At 36.8% G+C, this 8377-nt stretch overlaps 1 long non-coding RNA gene across 3 annotated transcripts; it reads right to left on the reverse strand.

Moving 5' to 3' along the window:
• Positions 1 to 1921: 1921 nt before the first annotated feature.
• On the reverse strand, positions 1922 to 6460 carry LOC113284246. 3 transcript variants are annotated; one of them, XR_003328051.1, is made up of 4 exons: positions 5394 to 6460; positions 3643 to 5139; positions 3258 to 3553; positions 1922 to 2422 (listed from the first exon to the last, which is right to left on the reverse strand). It is a non-coding gene; the product is annotated as an uncharacterized LOC113284246 (long non-coding RNA). The 3 variants fall into 3 exon arrangements; XR_003328050.1 differs by lacking the exon at positions 1922 to 2422 and having other exon boundaries at positions 3165 to 3553; XR_003328052.1 differs by lacking the exon at positions 1922 to 2422 and having other exon boundaries at positions 3165 to 3553; positions 3643 to 5198.
• Between the last annotated feature and the right edge of the window lie 1917 nt (positions 6461 to 8377).

Here is an 8377-nt window from a genome sequence, read left to right on the forward strand (position 1 = left end):
GAGAGTGTCGGTCTTTGTTCAATCGGTTAGAGTATATAAACTTGACTGCAACTCTCTGTAATTCAATCTTTTTCTAATAATCAATCTTGATTACAAACCGTCTGCATACAATGCAAACATTCGATTTATTGAACGTTATCAAAGAGATGGTGTCAGTACTGAAATAGTTTGTAGGTGAAGCTGTAGGGTTGTAATTGAAGTTAGAAATGCATTTTTGTTGAAGTCTTGGCATGTTTTGTGTTGCGCCATGATTGTGCATTAGTATGTTTGGCATGTGCAATGGCCTGTATCAGAATCTTATACCAGTCAGATGTCTGACTGATTCGACTCACCTGACTTGGCCATCTGATTGAGTTGACACTCTGAGTTGCCCCCGACTTGACTCAGTTGACCATACTTTGACTCATTTGACTGTTGACTCTGACCAGTTGACATGACCTTGGACGTTGACCGTTAATGGACCTCTTCGACTGTTAGTTGACCCGAATGGACTGGGTCTTAGATTATTGGGTCGGTTTGATGGACTTGGGCTAAGAGTTAGTTTTCTTATCTTGATGAATTGGACCCCTAATGGTCCGAATTAGCATTTGGTTCCTTCTACAAAGTTGTAGATATTCACTAGACTTATCGAATGGACTATATTACCAAACCAATTGAATTAGTAAACCCTTAGATGTGCTAAAGATAGATAATGAAGAGGTGTATAACCATAAATGGGCTTAGAACCATTAGATAGTCACTTAATCTTTAACTAGAGACTTGTATAAAATGATGTTATGAGTCCTGTATGAGCCTTCTGGCTAATTTCTTAGAGTGCTTATGTGACTAACAGTTGATCTTTACTAACAACGATCGATCTAAAAAATGTACTAGTGGGTTATGGATCTCACGGTATGCGAGGCCTGTCATCAAAGGAGGTGGAAACTCTGTAACCTTCTTGTAATCATTAAGTTTTTCTTTATCTGCGAGGATGATGAGACTTTACTATCTGTGTGCATGATTACGTGTACTTTGATGTATTACTTATGTGATACTTTTGTATTCAATGTATGTTATATTTGCATGTAAGATGTTGTTACGATGTGTTTGTTTGTGATATGCATTATGAGATTTCCCTGCGAGGAGTGTCTGTTTTTTCCCCACGGCTCTCAGCTAAGTTGAGTATGTCTGTACGCCATCCAGTTGAATATTATTTTAGTAGGGCGGTACGCCATCCATCTGTAATATTATTATAACTATTTCATTTAGTAGAGCGGTACCCCCATCCGTTTTAATATTATTGCTTATTAAGATAGTAGAGCGGTACGCCATCCGTCGGCAATAGTATCTAGTAGGGTGGATCGTCATCCGTCTTGATATTACATATACTATTTTATTTGAGGTAAATCACTCGTGTGCATATTATACTTTTTTGTCCAACTTTCTGATTTTGATGGTAGTATTCTGAATCATGGTTTGTATGGGCACTCTGTGTGGACGATGTTAATATTATTGATTAGAGTTGCTCTCGCGTCGTCTTCTGCAATGAGTTTGGCGAGGTTAGAGTGACACTTGATTCATGATGCATACACTACTGAAAGATTAGTTTCTTCTTGTTTCTTTCAATTTATATTAAGTGATTCATTGAGCACCCTTTGGGATGATGTGCTCACTCGTTCCCACTACAATATTTTTCAGTTATCAGAAGTGATGACGCGAATGAAGATATTCGTTCCCATAATCCAAAACGATGGCAGATTAAGAATGTTATGTATTTTTTATAAAGAAATAATAATATTGAGGCACCTAAAATAATTGAAAAGTGTTGATCTGGTTAATGAGACAAAGGCGATATTTGAGTTTGACTTTTATAAAGAAATCCAAAGGAACTGATACTATTTTTATTTTATTTTTGAAAATAAGACTTATATTGAAAGGCATCCGTTAATCTGCGTATTCAGACTCTTCAGAGACCATTTCATGAGGAATGACTCTTCTAATGGCTGAATTTCTAAGATTAACATCAGTAATAGCAGTTATAGGGAGAATGTTGTTTAAGTTACAGGATTCATATGCTTTGACAGTGTCAAAAGCAATTGAAGGAATTAAAAGGCTAGGAGGTTCTTCATTCCAGGAAGTTGTATTATCAGAACTTCTTCCCTTCTTTGCTAACAAGTCTGCCACCTTGTTAGCTCTCATATCTACATACTGAAAACCTAGAAAAGAGACTAAATTCTTAGCTAATAATTTAACTTCATCTAAGATGGTTATACATTGCCATTGGACTGTTGATTCTCTGCCTTGAAGATACTTGATTGTTGCCTGGTTGTCTCATTCAATCACAATTGTTGTATGTTGTTTGTGACTGCCCATTGAGTTGTATTGAGGAGAGCTAGAGCTTCTGCCTCTTCTGATGAGAAGGTCATGTTGCATCCCATTGCTGCTGCTTTGAATGTCCATGTCCAGTTGCGTAAGATGAAACCAAAACCAGAGTTAGCTAATTCAGATATCCAAGAGGCATCACAGTTTATTTTATAGGTATTAATAGCAGGTAGAGACCATATTATCTTTGTGAGTTTTACTATACTGCTGATTGTTTTGTTCTGATTACTGCAATCAGGAACCGATACTATTGAGATAGGACAATGTATATTGATTTTAAAACAAATTGTGCCTAGTTAGGATAAAAACAAATTCATCACTGTATTATTGATTTTAAATTTCGATCAACCAAATTAAAAGTTCACGAGAAAACTACCAAGTTTTAGGTTAATGGGTTATCTCGGAATATATTTTTTTTCTTTGATTTCAGTTAGGTACTGATCATCACCGGTTCTTGACCAAAACCGGTATCGCCGGTTTTAAATTTTCCGAGGATCTTCACCTTTGATAGTTAATTTTTTTTAAAGATAGTTGTACTGTTGTAGTTAAATCATGGGTTAAGTGATGTCATGAAATCCCAAATGCTTGGCCGTGGTGCTGCTAGAGCAAAAGTTTTTCCCTAAACCGGTGTAGAAGGAAAAGGAAGAAGTTTTCGAGGGTTCGGGTTCTGGTTATGGTTAATCTATCCAAGAACTTCACCCCTTTCATTCCTTGGCCTTGACACATATTTACAAAATTGATCAAAGACTAAACCAAATCTTAGAAGGCGGAGAATTTGGACACCTCGGTTAAAATAATAACTCCGTAATGTTCATATCAGTGACTAACCATGGTCTAGAATCCATATATAACGCTTTCATGTCTTTTTCGTCTTGTAAATGAAAACTAAAACTTACCATGATTATGAATTTTGAGAATTGAGATAGTACCAACAGTACTCCGGTCCGGTTACACCGTGGTTTTCCATTTCTTTTTGATGAGCCGAAGAAGAAGATAAAATATGTTAAAGCTGATAATTGGGCTTTCACCGCTTTTATCATGAATTGGGCTTTCACCGCTTTTATGTCAAAGGAAAAAAAATCCGTCTTTCCTTGGACCTGTTCCTTGGAGGTTTTGGTTTGTAATCCCCTACACTACCATCCAGTGGTGTGTAAGCTTAAAATCTTTTTTACTGATTCCGGTCGTCCTTAATCTGTTGAGACCAGGAGGGAGATAAAAGTGAGAACACAAATTATGAAGTCCAAGAAGTGAATTCAGACGTGAAATCCGAAAAAAACATACCTGTACTATGGGAGTTTGTAGATGAGGGAATTCAGCATTGTTGGAGTTGCTTCATTACCGATCCGCTACTGGACATCTCTCTTTTACCGGCATAGGAAGAAACAATGTACACGGTAGAGTTACTACTGGTTTTGTACATTTTTACATATCATGGTTGGAGTTGCTGGGAAAGGTTACATTGACCTGTATACCAGCTGCATTGTCTTGGTCATAGCAGTTAAAACATAAAACACTAGAATTTTTTCTAGAAAAATAAGATGGGTCATTGTCAAACTCAATTTGAACTTGATTTAGATCATGTAAAGCCAATTGAATCCTAGCAGGGAGATTATCAAACACAGACTTGCTTCACTTCTTAGGAAATAGTCAACATCAGAATCTTCATCCCTAGAGACCCTATTATTCTTTGACAACATCAAGAAATGACAGTATTACTACAGTGACCAGAAGCACCAGAGGCTATATATGCCAAAATGACTTATGGGTTTAAAACAGGGAAAGGCTATTATTGGGTATCTCCTCCGACAGCTTCAAAAGCTTTTTCCCCTGGAAGCTGACCATGTATGAAAGCAAGCAAAGCATGTCCAGCTGATGACACTGTGAGTTAAGGATACTTTACCAGATGTACCAGAGGTTTTATATGCAAGCCATTGATGACCTAAGGTTCTAAAATAGTGAAAAGCTGTTGTTCTGTATCTCTTCGGAGAGCTACAAAAGATATTTCACATGAGAGCTGTCAGTTGACAAAAAACGAGCAAAGCATTAACTGAGCAATATTCACTAGGATCTCTCAAGATGCCAAGTATGGGGAAATTAAAAATGCTAGTGAGAAACAAAGAATGAGACATCAATAACCATTTTAGACTATTAGTAGTAATGACTGTTTACGGAGTTAATGCAACTGAGCTAGTGTTGGGTACTGAATAAAGCTTAAATATATTTCAATGCCATTGTTATCATCAGACTGAAAAGATGCACCTTGAGATCTAACTGGATCAGAATAAAACAAATGGAAAATTGATGCAGCTGTGGAAGTAGGCATTAAGTGTGCGACTAACCACACTTTAAGTGCAAACTCAAGATGTCAAAATCCTACTCAACAACAGAATCATTGGTCTGAATCCTGGTTGTAGCCTGCAAGGTAACTGGCTCACTGTCCTTCCCACGGAGGTGGAAAAGTAGCAACAATTAGGTTGGGTGTAGTTAATGACGGAATGGAAACATAAATAATGTTAGTTATCACAGAAACTGGTGCCTGATTGATAAATTCAACCCCCAAGTATATACAAAATAAATCACTACAGTGTACATCAAGCCCATTGAAATTAGATTATGGTAGCCTGTAATTAGATTTGCAAGAAAATAAAGGATGAGATTGCAAGCACACTCATGTATGGTTGAACATCTTACTGTTTCCGCATTCGGATCCTGAAAACGCACCTCTGAAACTCCCTTTAAGGAAGCTAAGATCCCCGATAGTCCGTAGCCGCAATTGTGCTGTAACAGTCAACATACAGGTAGATCATTTCCACAGTACACGACACCTAGTTGAGAAACTGATGAATTTAAACAGGGGTCATTCATTTACAAATGTAATAATTTCACCATATCTGTATTCATAAATCAAATTCTAAGCAACATCAAAACACCTATTGGTCCTAGGTGATGGAAGTACTGTTACTGGAGCTAATCAATAATCATAAACCTGCCAGAAAATGACTAACGTATAAGCACCTATTAACTGAACTTACCTCAAGTACACGTTTCCCCTAAAGCTCAGCTGCCCATTGTGAATTTCATGCTTATGGACATTAACAAGATAAATAGAACTCTCCCAACATTTGAGAAAGCTTGCAGATCCAGGTAACAAGTTTCTGAATAATGACTATTTTTACTGAACTCCTTTGACCACAAGAAAAATGAGGTGATTCACTTACCATCAGGTTTGGCATGGATAGTTTCTGAACAATGAGGTGATTCATTTCGACTACCACTTTCAATTGCATTTTTATATTCTCCATCGGCAATATGCACATGTGAACAGCATTTGCTATAGAAAACAACTGCTTAGTTTGATGCTTCCACTAACTTAAACCAAGACACAACAACTGACTAAGAAGGTTTCTGATAAGTTCATGACAATGAGATAACAACCAAACATACATTAATCCTTCATGGCAGATTCCAGAATTTAGTCCATGTAAATGACTTACATGACAAATGAATAGTTCTTCTGATCAAGACAAATGAATAGTTCTGAATATGCAGGATACATACAATGAGAATCACGAAAATCATAATTCCATTTTCAAGTAACAATGGGGCTGATCAACAATTCATAATCAAAACATACAGACTAAGCTATTAAATGAACATCAGAGAGATTACAGTGAGGCGTATTGAGGCGGAATAACAAGAGATGGTTTTGGGTAATTCTTCTCAAAGAATTTGAGTAATAACATCAGAATCAGGTACCCATTTTATTTACCATAAAATTTGACTACTGGTACCCATTTGGATTAATCACCAAAAACATAATCAACAATTGGTACATTACACACCCTTATTTCAGTTTTAGTTCAGTTCAAACCGCAAACATTTAGAATACATCATACCATTTGGGTTTTTGTTAGAAAGAGGAATTTTCTTCTCTTGCAATGTAAGAAGAACCCTTTGACTGAAAGGACTTAAAAATCGATAAACAAACAACTCTCCCATTGAAAGAAAGAAGAAACGGTTACTTGAAGGAAACAAAAGGTGGGAATTTTTCTTTTTCTTATGGTCCCCGAGAAATCTAGAAAAGGGACTTTAGCTTTGAGTTCACTTAAGCTAGAACATTTGAAACCCAAGCACAGTCCTAAGTGTACATGTACAGGATCTGGATGTGGCACGAAGGGTTAGCCTGTTCCACCGTGCTCGTGACCTCGAATAAAAGGACTTTAGCTTTACTTATTTTTACATCGATGATGTAGGACATTTGAGTTCACTTAAGCTACAACGTTTGAAACCCAAGCACAGTCCTAAGTGCACATGTACTGTTCCACCGTGCTGGCTACTAACCCTAACCAAGCACAGTCCTAAGTGTACATGTACATTTTCTGCAATTGCTTATTTTGATTCCAATAAACGAAATGAAACAAGTTCAAGTCACTAAAAACACGCAGAGTGAACAATAATTAGGAAGGAAAAAAGCACTACCATAAAGTTGGATCCATAGATGATACAAAGACAGTAACCTACATATATCGCTCACTAGTAGGACTATATTGTCAACAACAATTAGGTTAGGTTCACTCAAATGTTACTTGTTATTTTCAAAATGAGACCCAACAAAGATTACTTGACAAGTTTATAAGTATGTACAACTTCCATGGTCTCGACCTCCTACAGCTGGTTGATCAAAGGAAAAAAGACAAGTTTGTTGGATCACATGAACAGTGTGTGATGGTTAGGTAGAAAATGCATCAAAAGTGGTTAGGGATGAATGGAAGTGCAAGATTTAATGGCTTCTTTCATTTCATCTACGGTTGTCAATGTAGTTAATATAAAGTTACAAGACATGGAGGTATTGGTTGGTCAGAGGAGGCATACACATCAACTCAAGGAGTCATCATAACTGGAAGTGTTCCATCCCCATGGGTCTGAATTCGGTTTTATTTTCTAGCTTCTTCTGTCCAAACCTTAAGCTACCGACTAATCATTTTATTCCTCGCTCTTGTAGTCTTGTTTACTGGCTTATGGCATGCAATCATTCAGGATCCTGTTAGTGGGAGTGCACACTGTGCCTTGGTGCGCCATATTGGAGCACAAAGCTGTAACTGTTATGGAGGGTTCTGTCTTTGCCTAGTGGTGATTCACTCACTATTTATTACCCATGCCAAAGAGAGCGAAGTAAAAACGATTAGGAAAAAGATTTCTTAAACTGGCCAAAACATAATTCAAATAGTAGTACCTGGCTGACATTATATACTCACTGCAACATAAGCAAGATAAAACTCCTACTAGTACTAGTATGAAATCCAGTAGAATTATGGAAAAGAAACACACACAAAAATGAGCCATTCAAATTTGGTTAACAAGCGATCATTTTACCTACTGGATATACTCCGGAGAAAGCTATCTCAAGATTCAGATTTGTTAGCAAAAGCATGTGCAGTTTATCACAAAGCCCAAACTTCACTCAAATGCATCTCAATCATTCTATATAACTTCAGTCTCTTGGTTAAATATCAATGAATTCCATAGCTAGTAGAAGTAACTCTTTATTATTGTCTGATTATGAAGCTGTTGGAATTGATTATCCATTCGAGTATCAAAATCCATTAGTTGACTTGAAATTATTAGCTCTTGTAATGGTTTGGTCTGTTTAGAACTTAATAAGAGTGATATATGTATCTGGAATCCATCCACAACTGAGTTCAAACACTGCCGGATACATGTGCTTGTAAAAGCAATTCTTATTTTGTGTTCATTTCCCTGGGATCTATGAGTTAGTATGAAATTTGTGTTTCCCAGTAGGTTTCTCCTTGTGGATTTGGAAATTCGATTTTGAGCTTCACAGTCCTTGAATACCTGAACAATATTTCTGATGTTCCCCAGTAGGTTTCTCCTTGCAGCTTGCTATAGCAACAATATCAGCTGCTGCTTACCTCCAAATGAGATTTCTTCCTTAAATCTCCAGTAAAATTTGTATACATTTCATAAGGAAGTTGAGAGAGCAGTTTTTTTTTTTTTT

The sequence above is a fragment of the Papaver somniferum genome, chromosome 5 (assembly GCF_003573695.1).
Source record: "Papaver somniferum cultivar HN1 chromosome 5, ASM357369v1, whole genome shotgun sequence".
NCBI lineage: Eukaryota > Viridiplantae > Streptophyta > Magnoliopsida > Ranunculales > Papaveraceae > Papaver > Papaver somniferum.